Source organism: Oryzias latipes, chromosome 6 (genome assembly GCF_002234675.1).
Source record: "Oryzias latipes chromosome 6, ASM223467v1".
NCBI lineage: Eukaryota > Metazoa > Chordata > Actinopteri > Beloniformes > Adrianichthyidae > Oryzias > Oryzias latipes.
In genome coordinates, this window is record NC_019864.2 from 9670815 (window position 1) to 9687898 (window position 17084).

The 17084-nt window shown below is 40.4% G+C and overlaps 1 protein-coding gene across 3 annotated transcripts in view; it reads right to left on the minus strand.

The window, feature by feature from the left end:
* The window catches only part of lingo1 (leucine rich repeat and Ig domain containing 1), a 195636-nt gene that overhangs the window by 24580 nt on the left and 153972 nt on the right, over positions 1-17084 (minus strand). The window contains exon 1 of one of the 3 annotated variants that reach the window (XM_011475841.3): positions 8165-8621. The exons of the other annotated variants lie outside the window; for them this stretch is intronic. The gene's annotated coding sequence lies outside the window, so the exon portion shown is untranslated. Of the gene's footprint in view, positions 1-8164; positions 8622-17084 lie in introns of those variants that run through there. 3 annotated transcript variants of the gene reach the window in all.

Consider the following 17084-nt stretch of genomic DNA (forward strand, 5'->3'; position numbering starts at 1 on the left):
AAATAAAGCAGAGCAACAAGTGAAACAAATCCAAGTCCTGTTGTTTGCATAAAATTAATAACAAAGTGGGAAAAAGACACACTTAGACCCATAAAATCCTTCATTTAGATTTGGTCTTTAAAAGCTTTTTTATTGTCCTCTTTCTTATAATCCTCAGCACCTCATTTTCTGCACAACAAATAATAACCTTAACAATATTATACTTTTCTTTTTTCAGTCCGTGTCCACATGCATATTCTTTTTTTGACAGAGCACAAAGTTTAACAAAGGCGTGTTGGTATCATTGACTTTATATGAGAACTGGAGTGAGTGGGTGTGATGTCACCCATAGAAAATGGTTTACCTCTGGCTCCGATGAAATTAAGTCAATTCAATCGCCATTTTTTTGCAATACTGATGTCGCCGTGTTGGAGTCAGACAATGTCGGTTAGCAGTAATCGGTGGGAATCAGTCTGAGTCAAAGTTTCTATGGCAACCTCTCTGGCCAATCAGGAGTGAGCTTGTTAGAAGTACACACTACTACCACTTGAAATTGGGTTTGTCGGAATTTGTCAATCATTTTGAATGACACAAGACAACATACTTTTATTGAGGCATCTGATTGGCTGGGGGAGGGGGTCACTCGGTCCAATTTTTGTATACAGTCTATGGTTGGAATCTAAGAGTTTTATAATAATAAAATGATCTGTTATAGATCTGTAGGTAAATTATTTTTTGTCACTTAAACAAAACCATTTGACCATTTGACATAATAGACTATGTTTATTTTAGATTTATGTAAAGGAGTATGTATACTGTATGTACTGCTATTACAAAAATTGCCTTCTTATTGTCGTTAACACAGAAAAATAATCCATTAGGACTGGAAAACCTCTTCTTCACATAAAGGCCACATATAATAGAGATTTGAAGGACAAGACAAGGACAAGAATCTATGTTAGGGGTTGTGTTTATCACTACAAAACACAATTGTAGCATGTTTTATGAATGCAGCACTTCTTTATTTTTAGGATAATTATCATAAATGTACATATAATTAGTAGCTTTTGTTTACTAAAGCCTTTTCATTTCTATCATTCATAGAAAAAGATTTCATGAGAAACATTTTCAGTATTTAATCAGAATTCTGGCTGTGGTTGCAAACATGACTGTAAACAAATCCAAGGATGGTGTTTCTCCACAAAGCAAGAAAGCCTTGCTGGGATTTTTGCTGCTTTATTCAATGTAGCAAACCAACGTCTTATTCATGCTGCCCAGTTTGCTCGTTAACCTGAAATCTGACCTCTTGTTTCCACTTTCACTTTCCCCCGTCAACAGCATTAGCTGCTCTTTGTTACATAGGTCGGTCATTGCTTTCCCTCTCTCTTTCTTATGCAGCGTTGACAGTGAGTGGGCGAAAATAAGCCTGTGTGAGGGCGGGAGACCAACCAGACAGACTGACGGAGCTCTTAAGGAGACCAAAAGAGTCAGAAGAGGCAGGGATAGTGAGCTTTTAGGGACCTAAAAGCTTTGGCCCCCTTTATCTCTCAAGGCATGGCCCCTGTTGACTTGAATCATATGATGAATGGGCGCTGCTCATCGATGGATAAAAAGTAAATGTGCTGCACTAACGGAAGGAAGGGATAATGGGTTTGAAGCATTTTAGAAAATGTGAATTATCAGAGTATACTTTTATCCATGTAAAGTGCGGCTAGCCCTCTCTACTTGGGCAGCGTTTGAACAAGCCTGGCCATGTTCTTACTGAACTTTAATGGGATTAGCAGCTTTAAATGGAACTTTTTAAGTGCCATGAAGCAGCAACAGCAGCATTCAGAGAACAGGACAGACCTCACTCGGACCCAATTAGCACAATTTGAACATTTTAGAATCCCACTCATTATTTAATTTCCAACAAACAGGTTGGCTGCGTATCAGCTGTCAGGTCGGGTCAGATATCTTCTCTTCAATTATGGGAGGATATTGGAAAATACCATTTGGATGGAGACACGGCAGGTTTGGTTTACCATGACATAAATATGACCAAGTGTATCACAGGAGACAACACACATGTGATAACTGCAACAAAGGATCAGTCTATTATTCCAGTCCAATGTGTGGAAACACTTTGAATTTAGCAATGTCATGTGACCATACAGTGTGCTAGAATGTTCTAAGAATGTCCCCTTAGGAACCTTAGGAAACTTAAATGTGAATGGATTTGACATTCACTCTTGTTTATTTGTTTGCTTGTACACATATTTATTTTACACCTGATTATCTTGCAAAAAGTACAAGTAATCTGGAAAACTTCGCATGCACTGTTCAGTACACAGGTATTTATCTCTGAGTTACACTGGTTGAAGTTTTGGCTAAAGATCAAGTTTAGGTCATTGAATCGGATCGTTCAAAATAACACAATATCGACAATGAATAATATCCTCAACCAGAAATTATGATATGAATCAAATTGTTGTTAAAATGATTTGTTACACCTCTAGATGATAAGGAGGGGTTGGACAATGTGTCAAAAGTTTGGGGATGACCTACAATACGGGGCTTCCATCTTTCATTGGGTTTGACTGTAAGATGCTGAGATCTTCTGTTGTATTGTTGAACAAACACACCCTTTGAGTAGAAGTAAGGATTCAGCTCCACTCTGGTCTCAAGATCATTTTTTTTCACAACCCAACCCAACCAGGACGGACCTCCATGATACAGCTAAACAAGGTGGGCAACCGTCGAGGGCTCTCACGCTGCACCTCCACGCACAACTACGTAAACTCCGATCTCAGCAGGTTATTTCAACACCCATTTCATCCGCGAGGTTGCGCACAAACACAAATTCTGCTCCCACTCAACGAAAAAAAGATCATATGCTCTGTTGAAGTGGGGTTGCGTGAGTGCAGCTGCTGTCGTCCCACAATTCTGCTTCCATGCAGCTGCAGCAGAAAATCACTGAACAGATGCTGTCAGAGGGAAACGCACCACTTTTTTTACCCCCCCCCCCATCCTTGCGGCACAGACACCACCTCCACAAAACAATTCAGCAGGGCTGTAGTTATAGGTGACAATATGAAATTGGACACTAACGCACTTTGACTTCATCAGGAAAAGAAGGAGCCGCTTTAACAAACACCGGGGCTTTCATAAGACCATCTAAGACGCACAAAACGTAATCCATCAATGCAAGCACCCTAAAACTATAGAGCAGCATAGGATATAGCTTCACACTGTACCATATGCTCAACATATTGCTACAAGCTGTAAGCAAATCTTATTGCAGAATGGGTTTTGGCCCGGTCAACGTAACTTAAATGACTTCTACTGAAACACGTTGGCTCCAGACTCGCATCCACTGCTGCCAGTCAGAGGCCATCAACTGCCTCAAGTCGATATGATTCACAGTCCACTAGCAGCTCAGCAGAAAAACGCCGACTCAGTCATCTAGACGATGGGTGAGTAAGTCTTCCTGGCTGCAGAAGTGCCATGTTAGACACTCATTAGTTCCTATGCGGTAAATATGAATGTTTTGCCCAGAGGAAAGCATAAGCACATCTTACCGACCCCTGATGACTACGACAGTTGTTTTTTTTAAGCGATGCATTCGCTCACAGGGTCAGCAAAGGGGCAGAAAACTACTTGGGAGTCCAGCAATTACCATCTTGTTTTACTTTTATTTGATATCTTTTACCCTTTATTTTACTTAATGCATACTTAAAAAAAGATAAAAAAGGAGATGGAGAATTGACTGAAGTCTAAGGTTAGATCAAATTGGTGGATGGATCACACAGCAGCAAAGAGACATTTTTCTTCCTGCAAATTCTGAACCACTAAAACAATGATTACTGTTCTTGAAAAAAAAATGAAAGAGGTACTATCATGCAATTTGAAACGTCTCTTTATCTCTCATTTAAAAACTATGCTTTGGGTGATTTCCAACATCCGCTGCTGTCAGGACTTGTTTGATAACTTGTCATGGCATTACCATGGGCTATGTATTCATTTGCTTGCTGTTTAGAATGGCAGCCGCTGCTTTTCTGTGCAGAAACATGGACACATCAAAAAGTAACAGGATCAAGTTTCAAGACCTTCGAGTGAAGCTTTAGTGCAATTTCAATAAGGAAGTTCAACCTCACTTTCAGGTAAGCTGGATTCTTGCGTCCCCCGCCGCACGCCACTCATCAAATTTTCTCAGCCAATCACATTTCTTTTAACCCTTGTGCTATCTTAGATGACCCCACCCTTCCATTGACGTGTTCTCCCTACCATGACTAAGGTGGATAAAGGTGGAGAGGATTTCATGTAATCCATGGACACCAGTGAAGATCACAAATCATTGAAGAAAAAAGGTTCAGAGCACTGTCTAGTGGGTCTAGATGACCCAACTCCCAATGTTAAAGTGCCTAGGATAGCACAAGGGTTATGTTCATGGCCGTTTATCTCTCTACATTCTATTTTTTTGGGGGGGTCCTCCTCTGTCCTGTTCTCCACCTGGGCCACCTCTCAATGCCGTGGACCACCATCGACATCTAGGCTCTAGGGTTTATCCGTCTATGGTCCAAGCTTATTCCACCAGGATAAAGACCTCATCTGCCCAGAGCCTAACTGCCAAAAGACTATTAACAATTACATGCAAATTTTTGTCTCACAAATACATCTTTATTTTTTGCATCCCCAAAATATGATTTGATCTACAACAAAACATCTGCAAAACCACTTTCCTTTTGTCAGACCTAAAAGTCTGTTTATATGAACCAACCGTAGAACAACAGCAATACACACACACAAATTTAAAAGCTGCTATTTGTTCTTTTTCATTATTTACAGGACACAAGTACATGGAGGAAATAACATATTTTCTGCCTGCATGTTTGTCGTGAGATTATAGTTTATTTGTGTTAAATGCATTTTTTATCTGAAGGAAAAACAACAAAACAAATAGGACAAAGGCTTTTTTGTGTTAAATAACCTTAATAACCGAAGAACATTTATCCTCTCAGAACATACTTTCATAATAAAATAATTTATTCTCGATCACTTTCCTACAAACACAGACACATCTGAAGTTCTCAGGTTTTTTTTAGTTGACTCTTGGAGTGACTGTGACAATCCTAGCTTCAAACCACATTTTGTTTACAAAGCTGTCCTCAGTAAAGTGGTGTCAACAGACAAATACTTAAAAATAAAATAATAAAGTGTATCCACTACTGCCTGGTAATAAATAATGTATCAGAATCAAAAATATTCATAGACTTCCTTTAACACAGCTCACAAAACACACAATTGATTCATCTGATCACATTCCAATTCCTTTGGACCTGCTACACCCTTCACTTCAAGCATCTATATGATGTCAAAGGTGCTGCTTGGTCTATAAAAACTAAAACAAGGTCCTTTCAGGGAGTCAGGGGAGAAGTGAAATCTACGAAGAGGTAATCTGAAATGTGGTTGACTTCAAATTTGGACTTATAGAACAAATCAAATGTCCAGATTTACCGTTACAACCCAATACAAACTGAATATGCCACATCAGAGAAAGGTCTCCTTTTCAGAAACACACACGTTTGTCTGTAGTTAATCAAGATGTGGTCTTTTTAAGCTTAGTCCGCTTGTTTCTTGTTTTCACTCTGGATGAACATCCAACAGGAGCAGCTAGGAAGGATTACTAGAGTTAAGGTAGCTGACAAATATTTGTTCCAGCAGTAATTTCGTAGAATTTCAAAAACATTCGGTGTCCAATTAAACAAAAGGTCCCTAATACGCAAGGTAGGTCAGGGTTGTCAGCTTCTAAGATCCCTTCTTCCTCCCAACTCTAAATGGGATTTAAATGGGAGCCTGTATTCTTCCTCATCTCTTAAAATGTCATTTACCAAGGGCAAACAGCGAATAAGATCTTCCTCTCTGACTCCCATCACACAGCTTGCCACCCGGCCTTGGGCACCAAGGCGGTGGCATCAAGTGCATTGGCAGCTCGGTCTTGTAAAAACAACATAATTGGTGTCCCGTGTGAAAACTCACAGCACTGTGTCACCGTAACATGATGTAGACATGGTGGCCTCACAACTGGGAGCTAATAAACACCTTGTCGATGCAGTAGGTGTCAGCTTTACACTGAGGATGAGAGAGTCTCTAAGAGACTGGAGAGCACGTCATAAGCCAGCATTAGCCCACTCTCTAATAGCACTGCTGGTCATTGAGAGTGCTGTGCAAAGCCTGTGATCAGTCACTGTGCACTAACATCGTGGTCCACCATCACCGCCACCCACTCTGTCTCGACTGCTCCTCTGCTTCAGTCCTGCTGTCAAATCTGCGACGAAGCCGATTTCTCCCCTGAATTATTAATGCAGCAGCCACTCTCCGGCACATCTGATTGTTGTGCTCCTCCGTTCTGTTCACATGTGATTCGATTACAAACTAAGATATAAGCAGATCTCCCTGAAATGCAGTGCCGTTATGAGAAACACAATTTTCCAGTGAAATCTGACGCTCTGCTTTCACTTGGCTACTATGTGGAGGTTAGGATTATTGCGAGCATTGATCAGCGGGTCGTAATTTAGTATAGGATGTCAAGAGCAGGATAATGCTACAGGATAGGAGGGACCTTTGGAATATTCCACTGCAGGATGGAAAAAAAAAAGGTGAATCCTATTGATGACTAGAGAGACAAGGTCAGTAGTGGCACATTTATTTAATCAAGGTAGCCAGGACAAAGCGGATCAAGCACTTGAGCAGCCTCTTAGCTGTTGCAGAGCAGCCATGATTAAATCCCAACCATTGAGGAAATAAAAAAAGAGAGCAAAATAATTGAAATTAAGATTCAAAGACAACAACATGTGATATTTTTGAGGGGAAAAAAAAGTATGATGGTGGCAATTAAAAGTTGTTGGTGAACGAAACAAAAGCACAGACCGGAAGAAAATCATAGCCTTCAGCATGGCTGAGCTAAGGGAGAAGGCAAAGAGCCCCTGACAGGCTTCATATACACACGGTGCCACACCCTCTGCCCCACTCTCTAATATTAGTGAGGGGATCATCAGTCACTCATATTAGATTGTGCTTTTAGACAAATACAGTGTGCTGATGCTGTCTAGAGCCACAAGAGTCATAGATTATAGATATGCATAACTAAGAGAGTGACAATACACCACACACACACACACATATATATATATATATATATATATATATATATATATATATATATATATATATATATATATATATATATATATATATATATATATATATAAGAGAGAGAGATATTTAGATGGTTAGATATGGACTTAAAAAGCTCAACTTTCATCTCTTGTCCCATATTGTCGCAGTTGGATCTAAATTTAGACTCTCCTCTTGGCTGAAAACAGAGTCCCAAGTCGTTTATAATGATTTCAAACAATAATAAATAAATAAACAAATGAAAAAAAAAATCCTAAATTGTAGTAGATCCCTAATTCTTTTATTTTTACTTCTTTTAAGAAAACGTTGTGCGGCTGGCCAGATAACAGATAGCCATCTTTTGCAGATGAATAAAAATGGCACATGCGTAAAGAAGGATCACGACTGCTGTACACAATGAGGGATGTTGTTTCAGTGAAGCCTTGCGTGGACAAACACATTAAGAATATTCTTTTTGGCAATTCGTCCGATTTTACCGCAAAGACACACATCACATGCGCGCCCCTTCCCTACATTCTGCCCCTCTCGTCTCGCGCGCGCCTCCACGCACTCACATTCGCGGGACAATTAAATTTGATTGATGCTTTTAAGGCGTAACGGTGCGCAGATCCATGCGCAAAAAAAAAAGGAAAAAACTAATTCAAAATGATGCGCAATCTGCTGGTTTCTCCTTCCAATGTGAGGAGAAAAAACAACAACCGTGTTGTATGTGTCTGTCTGCAGAGGACGCGCCTCACCACACTCAGGTCCCGTCTGTCTGAATTGCGTCCTGAGCCGCGCGGACGCGCAGGTATGAGTTGTGAGGAAGCCTCCAGATGAAAGGATGTCGCCCGTGGCACGCTTCATTTCACGATGGGATGTTTTCTTTTTAACGTAGCTCGAAGAGACATTTGCTTGACAGCAATATGGATGTTGCCCCCCCCCCACCCCCCACCAGCACCACATCATAACCACCCTGACAGAGAAACACAAACGGGAGCGGATGAGAGCACTTTTGCCTGACACTCACCTGCTGTTGCTCTCACTGCTTCCAAGCATGCTTTCGCATCTCTCCGCGACGGCAACTCCCAGCCAGCAGGACTCAGATTGAGACGCTCTATCTGGAGTCCATCGCCTTGAAAGGCGGCGTTCATAAAAGCAGAGGAGGAGAACAGACGCCAGTCGGTCGCCCACTGCCAATTTCCTGCGAATTTCTCCACAGCGAAAGGAACGCGTCTCCGACAGCAGCGGCGGCGTCAAAAGCAGCAGCAGCCCACACGCGCGCACTCACGCACATGCAGTCCTCCCTTCGCCAACGGGACTCCCCGTGCACCCGAACTCGTCCGGTGGGCGAGGAGGAGGGGGGAGCAGATGGCAGGTGGAGGACGGTGAACAACAACTCCTACGCGCGCGCGGCTCCTGGATGCTCTCGTGAGCGCTGACAGGCGCGCTGTGAGAGAGGAAGGAGGGACGGAGACTATCAGTGTCCCACTCATGTGCGCGCGCACGCGTGTGTGCATTGGAGAGCGGGCGGGGGTGAAAGGTGTGTGTGTGTGTGTGGTGGTGGGGGGTGCTTCCCTCCCATCCCCATTAGACTGTTTAATGACCGCGCGCGCTCTTCATTCATTTGGGAAACGCATTACAGAAATGGAGGAAAAAAAACATCTGCAGAAGTCTGCTGCGTTTGCAGAGGTCTCACATAAAAAAAGTCCTGGTAGGAAATAAAGGCGGCAGTTCCTTTTCTTAAGGCCTGATGGCGCTATAAGCATGCGCTTCCCTCAGACTTCCAAGAGGCGGGCCCTGTAGACGCTTGTCTAACACACATCTGATCCTTTATCCATCCCCTGTGACTCTGAAGGGGCTTCTCAGGCAGCATCAGTCAGAGATTGCAGAGACAGAAAAAACAGAGAGTGGGGTAAATATTTCACATTCTTCCTTCCTTCCTCTTTTAACTCCCTTTAATGTGCTGCCAAAATGAAGAAAAATCTGATTATGGCTCTTTAAAGTGTCATAATAGGACAGTCAATGTCACCGGATCCTGTTAAATGAGTAGGAAGTAAATGCAGTCAGTTTTGAATGCATTTTAACATTGTTTTGTATCCCAGGAGCTGAGAGGCAGCCCTCCTTTTGTAAGCACTGCCTGACGAAAACATTGATTAGCACAGGTTGGTGGGAGGACAGAAATTCAGCAGATTCCTCCTCATATGTATGTTAACAGAAGCTGCAGCTTAACCACGAGAAAAGCTTCAGATTGGAATCATTAGTTTTCTGCTTCTCATTAAGTTGCCAACTCCTCGTGTTTTTGGACATCCCGGATTAACCGGGGAGGGTTAATCCGGGCAACAAACATTTCTGTAAATTAAAAAGGTTAAAAACAGGCAAATGCTGATAATAAATGATCACTATGTTAATGGTGGGTCAAAAGATTCTAAAAAATGAAAAAAAAAAAAAAAAAAAAGAGTGGTAATCCGGGAGATTATAGCTCTGGGAAGTTAATAGTTTTTGCTGGAAATATGAATTTTCCCAGCAGAGGAATTTCAGGAAGTGTCTCCAGACTGCCTGACAGGGACTCACGTACTCACGTACACGTGGGCAGAGCGGCTGTCACAGCCTTGAATGGCAGGGTTTAGATGACAACACAAACAGAGAGGCCAACGGGTGCCTGAGCTCACCGCACAAATACAACAGCACATCATCAAGGAGATGGTTGAACTGTAGGAGGAAGTCAGGTTTGCATTTTTGGAAAATGGGTAATCCAAGAGATTTTCATGAAATCATAAAAAAACCTGTTAGAGACCCACTTTGATCATCTGTTGATCTGTTGTAAAAACGTTCCCAGTGGTCTTTTAATTGTGATTATGCTGTTTTTAAACTAAATAAATAAAATAAAAAAACTGCATGATTTTCCAGGACATAGATTATGCAGAGCTCATTAAAAATTTACATTTTAGCAACCCCAACCCCCCTTCCTGTAGCCCCTAACTGAGAGCTCTCTGTTTACACTCTCCAAAGATGTTATTGGATTTATTTATCTACAAGTGGTTGCATCAGAACCGAGAAAATACAAACTTTTTGAAATGGAATTTTTTCGTCTGCTTCTGATTTACAACAATTTGAACAAAGAAATACTCAAAAATCCAATTTTTTTTCTTAATTTCTTTATATTTGTCCACCATCATCAGAAGAATGCCACAAGAACATTGTAAAAGCAGCCAAAACCCCATTTTCACTGGAGTGAGTTTTTAAATATAAAGGAATGTTTGAACTGCTTCAAAACTTGTAGCTGTACATTAATAAGTTCAATCAATTCATGTTCGATATCATTGAAATTAATAATACATTTAAATTGGTAAAGATAAGCTCAAAGATACTTAGATTTTAAAACTGAGAAATGTTACTGATGAACAAACTTGTGGTTCATTTTTTCACCTTAATTTTCTTCCAAACACATTTTTCCGGCAGTCCTAAAATTTGTTTTTTGTCCTTCTTTCACCCTCAAGCCTCTGTGCAAAAAACCCTTTGGGCAACTTAAGCCATTCAGGCATCACAGCTACATGTGAATGTCATCAGCATCAGTTCACGCATGGCCAAGGCACTTCCTGCACTCTTTGCACCCCTGGCTGTGAAATCCTTCCTTAAGGGAGATATGGAAGAAGGAGGAGATCAGACTCTTCGCTTTTCAGACCAGCAAACTAGAACCGACCAGATCTGAAGTGAGCTGTTAAAGTCCCGCACATGCTGTTCTGAGGAAGCGCAACATTTATGAATTAGGTAGGTTGAAATAAGTTCTGATTTAAGATGTTTTAGAGCATTTTGGCCGATGTGTCTCAAGGCGGCGAGGCCACTGTCCTTCGTGTGTTTAATAAATCAACAAACTCAGAGTGCTGCTATAAGGTGCAGGAAGAAAAAAAAAAGAAGAAAGAGATCAAAAGGAGAAAAAATGAGCTTTGGCAGGATGGATTTCATGGAAGGCAGAGGAGAGGCTAAGTTCAGGGTCCTTATCCCCGCCTGCCTCGTCTCCATTCTCTCTGCTCCGCTAAGAGCGGCAAACAACATCAGAGGTAACAATGGATGCCTCTGACGCAACGGACTCTGAGAGCATCCCATCAATTATGTATTTGTTCTGTTGTGTTCTCCAACAGTGGCACGCATGCTTGTCCTTTAGTCACATTAAGCATGAGAGGGTTCTGTCACATGGGCACTCATGACTCACGGGAGATAAATAGGTTTGTGATTAGAGAAAAAAATTGACTGTCCTGATTTAATTGTCATCCCTGTTTAAAAAAACTCCATGGTTGTTAACATAAAAACAGATGAAGAGGAACCAGAAATGTGATAAATTACCTCTTTTTCGAGGTAAAATTAGCTTATTGTCGCTTTCGTTTGAAGCGTAAACTTAAATAAGAGGTGGTTCAATGATGCAAAACAGAGAAACACTTTGATAGAAGGTTTGCTTTCTGCTTTCAGCACCACGGACAGATCCAGAACGAAGCTGTTAAACTTAAAAACAGAAGCAAACAGGTCAGGTGAAGGCAACTCTGTTTGTCTGCACAAATGTCACAGGGCAAGCAAGTGCAGTAACGTCTTTTAAAATTTAAGCAGGCACAAAAATACCAGCAACGTAAAATGATTTATTTATAGAGTCATTTGAGTGTAGAAGTCATGCAGCAGCATCGGTGAAGCACTGCGACCAGTAAATATTTTTGATATTTTCCCTGTTTTGCTTTTTTGTTTTTTTTTTCTGTAGCAAAAAGGATTCATTTAATTATTATTTTTTATTTTTTTGCTTTGGATTAAGTCTTTTTCTTATAAGAGCAGACGGCTTCTCACAGAACAGGTTAATTTTCCAGTTTGCAAGGTTGAAAAATGTTTATGCCTGGCACAACCTCCCACGAAAACTGTTAAATCATAAATCTGTTAGTTCTCTACGGTGTCTCATACCCAAATATTTTACCACAGAATTTCTGTCTCATCATAAAAAATGCATCTTTAAATAAATTGCTAAAGGTCCTTTCTAAATCATGTGTTGTTCAGCAAAGTTATTGAAAGGCTGCCTTGGCCAGCTGCAAAACAACCACCTCTGCACTTTGAAACCTTCTAAGCACTGGCCTCTCGCAAAAAAAAAAGCTCCTATTTTTTACCCACAAGCCTCCAATGTGTCTATCTTTCTGACCTTTAAAATGAATGTACTTCAATGGCACAGGGATTTCTTTCTTCTTTGAGTTCTTGAACTTTTTGGTTTGCACTGTTTTTTTTAAGCTACTTTTGTGGAAGAAACACAAGTAGATGATAAATAGCTTTTTTCCCAGTGTTTTGCGCCATAAATATGTACCTAAAATCCCAGTTGTGTTGTCATGCAGTCCTAAATGAAATTTCATTTCCACAGCTTTTTTGATGTTTTATCTTTGTCATTTAATGTGCAAAATATTTTTGTCTTCATTCATGCTGCAAATGGGACACATGCAGTGCAGGTCAGGTTGGGTAAAAGAAAAAGAAAAAAAAATATGCACCAGTGCTCAGTAGCCTGCACTGCAGCTCTCCCACTTATTTAAAAAAAAAAAAAAAAGCACACATGAGCTGACACACTCATTGTCACTCACTCTCGCCCCCTCAGTCACTCATTTGCCCTCACTTGTATTATTGTGCTGCAATGTGAAATGGCCGGCGCAGTGAAAATGGGAAGCAATGTATTTGGCGAGGTTGGAGGGGAAAGTAGTCTCAATGGGCTTTGAATTGCCAAGGTCTTGAATACGCATTGTATTATAGGCCTGAAGGCAGCCACCAAATGTGCAAGGAATTGAATTTGGCATAGCTCAGATGGAGGCTTTACCCTTCCAAATGCATCGGCCACTCAGACATGACTCCGAACCCAGCAGACGGGCGCGGTGATAGCGTCCCTAAAAATTAAAAGGGAACAGATGCTTGGTTTAATACCCTCCCTTTGCATCTGCTTAAACTTACACACTTTTTTTTCATCCATAAAGCAAAAAAAGCATTAGCTTTAACAATTTGAACAATTGGAGGTCACTGATTGGTCCCTGACCAGCCGATTAGCATAAAACAAACTGTTTGGGCCAAATAAAAAAATAAAAAAAGGAAATTGACAGGAATTAGGCTATACGGCACTACTGTGGCTCCATAATGGAAAAGGAGATGAAGGAGGTGCTCTTTTCTCCATTTGAGGAATATTTTAAATTTGTGGTCACTTTGATCTAGTTTTATTCTGATCACTTTAGACCATCTAAAAGGAATCCAGTAACATTAGGTGTCAAACATCTCAGAAGGTGTAAAATTCAGCATGATATGATTTATTAATTTCTGATATTTTCTTTTGCTCATATATGATCCTAAAAAATGTAAATATTCATTATCCAGTTAAAATTCATAATCCTTTTTTTTTATTTAAAAACACTCAGTGTTGCGCATCTTCAAAGTTTAAATTTTAGAAAATGATGTGTTTTCATTGAGCACAAAAAGAAGATAAAAAATATTACCATATTTTCCACACTAGAGCGCATCTCCAATGAATGTTCTATTTTGGAACCTAGGCCATTTATAAAGTGCATAAAGCTAGACAAAAGAATCAGAGTTTAAATCCGTCAGTCAGTTAATATTGATTAAATACATTGACAGTAATTCTAGACCTTGTTTGTGACAGGCTACTCGCTGGCCACATTAGCATATTAGCATATCTGTAACTCCCAACGTTGTTTGCAACACGTAAAAAAACAGACAGATACCACTAAAACAAACTTTACTATGACTATACTAACTCCCAACCTTGTTAGAAGCATCTAAAATATAAAATAAACTAAAAGTAATACGGTCTGACACCACTCAATGTTAGCTGCATTAGCATATATACAATACCTGTAACTCTCAACATTGTTTGCAACACGAGTAAACAGACTTATACTGCTAAAACATGACAGTGGCTATATCCAAATTCCTTCCCTACTCACTATATAGTGCACTGTATAGTGTGTTCACCATTTTGTTGTGCTGTCCAAATCTACAATTCCAAAATCGAGTGCAATAGAAGTTTCCCAGGAATCTCTGTGAAAAACCAGTGTGCATTGATACTCACTAGATTGGGGAATATAGACCACAATGCTTTGCATATGAACAATTTTTTAAATAAAATGTATTTTATTAACGTTTTATCTTCATAACACAGTGGATTTACAAATAATCGTCGCAAAATGCTCCAATGAATTAAATTCAATGACGTCAAATTCGCTGTTTAAAAAATAAAAAATAGTGAGCATGGTGTCCAAATTGCTTTTAAAATCCAGGGCACAAGATAGTCCTGCACTGTATAGTGTTTTAGTAGTTAGGGGTCAGGGTGGGAATTCGGACATAGCATGTGACTACGCTATCTGTCAACCTTGTTAGTTACATGTAAAAACAAACAAACAAAAACCAAAAAAAATACAGTTCGACACCGCTACACATTAGATGCTTCAACATCAGGAAGCACAACCAGGATGAATCCATATATAAACCACTTTGGATTATAAGGGGTACTGCCGTTTTATAAAAGGTTGGTTTGAAAGTCAATAATGTGTTGGTCAAGTATTTGAGTACAGCAGTAGAGTCAGAGCTTAAAAATCTAAAGTTGCTGTAAGTACTCACAAAACATATGCTTATTTCTGCTTTTCTTTCATTGAGGTGTTCTGGCTTCCTTCCACTGACAAAAAAACACATTCGATAGATAGGGATGGGCACGAGCCCCGTATTGAACGAGCCCCGGGGCAACATTCTTTAAGACCGCAGTATCCGTAAGATCTGACCTGAACGGCACTGGAGAAGTCGTATTTTTTTTTTGTGTCCCACAAGATATAAACTAGAGCTGTGACGGTGTGGAATTTTTGATCACCACGGTGATGAAGCAGCAGGATTCGCGGTCAAGCGCACCCCCCCCCCCCCTGCCCTGCACCCCGCCGCCACAAAATCCCAATCACAAATGGATATAAGTCATAATTACAACGCACTACCTATATAGGTGTTGTAGAATGAGTATGTGTATGTGTGTCAGTACGCTGCGTGTGTAAGAGGAACTAGCACGTGCCGAGTGAGTGAGTGAGAGCATGCACATGTGTTGGGGGTGTGCGCACATTCATGTTTGGAGTTACGGAGTAAAGGAGAACTGCCGCCGCCCCCAAACACACACACAAAATCCTCCGGCGGGTGACCGCGTCGCGCACTCAAGAACTCACGCAGCTTGTAATGGACATGAATACAATGGAAATTCCCCCAAAAGTCCCTGAAGTTTGAACACAGGACTCGCAGAAAAGTAAATTATTAGCAAAGAAGAATGTGTTTATTATAGTTCAAATCACGCACTATATGCAGAACTTTCAAGAAAAAAATAAAGAGGAACATGCAGCTTTCTGCAATCTACCTGCACACTCCACCATGTGCAAATGTGTTTTATTTTACAGTGAACAGTTTATCTAATTTGTTTTATATTTACATCATGATATCATATCATATCATCATATGTCAAAACATTGCTGTTTAATTTTCTTTAAATAACTTATTTTTTTATGTGTTTTACTTTTTAAGTTGGAAAAATGTTTAAAGTAAAAGGTTTTGTTAAAAAACAATGATGTTGCATAATGAGGAAATAAAACACTTTATGTTCTTAATTTGTTATTTATTTACTTATTTACTTTCATCCCCAAAAAGTATCGATAAGAGTATTGTTGAAAATACCAGATCGATAAGCAGTTTCAATAAGAGTAGTTGTACCGTTAAAACCTTAACGATACCCATCCCTACCGATAGATTTACCACAGAACATAAAGTGTCCCGTGTGGGGTCTTGAAATACAATTACTTCCTGTTAAAGAGATTCCCTGCTTTGCCATTGACAACTGTTAGAGACTCCAGCAAGCCCCCGAGCTAAGAAAAAATTGGGAACTGCATGAATGTCATGCATGTGAGGTAAACACAAATGCATCTGGACATGGGCGTCCACATGTGCAGACACATGTATGCTAACACAAACACACAAAACATGAACTCACATTTAATAAAATATCTAAAACAGTCATACTCTTCCAAAGGCTATCTCATCAAACAGTTCAGAAATATTCAAAAACTACTGTTGTTGATCAAAAAAAACCTTCTCCCTATCCCCTTTTGTGCATTTGTGAAGAAAATGACAATGACCAACATTCCTAATCAATGGCATTCATCACCATTATGGACATTTGTCACAGAACACCAGGAGACAATCTACCGCAATGAGCAGGTAACCACCAATCACATAAGTACCTGTAATTTAGGTCTTGGAGATATAGATATAGTGGCATCTGTGACTTCCGGTTCCGGGGTTAAGGCAGGACGCGTGGTCGCGGCTCTCTGCGGATACTATCTTCAAATTACTTAAGAAGTTGATTTTCTCCAAAAAGAGAGCTGACCATGCCCCCGAAGAAACCCCAGGAATATGAAGAGCTCAAAAAATCTCTTGACATTATTCAAGAAACGCTGAAAAGTTTTATGGATCAAGTGTCGGCTAAACTAACGCCACTCTGGGAGATGATGGAAGAGTTCCGAAGATTTCGGGCTCAAAACGAGCAGGGAGAAAACCGGGTCGAGATTCTGGAGAAAAGACTGGACGATGTGGAACAGCAAGTAAGGATGAATAATGTCATTCTCACTGGAGTACCAATCAAGCCTCGAGCGAAGCTGAATTCAGCTGGAGCTAGCGCTGCTAATGCTAGCGCTAGCGTAGCTAGCAGTGCTAATACGGAGATCGACGCGTCGCTGGAGCAGCAAATACATTCATTTCTCACATCTAAAGGGATTTCCCTGGATCTCAATACCATCGAGACCTGCCACCTGCTCCCCAGGAGAAAGGAGACGGATAAACCAGCGATCCTCATCAGGTTTGTGAATCACAAACACAAGCTAGCTCTGATGAATCAACGCAAAAACCTGAAA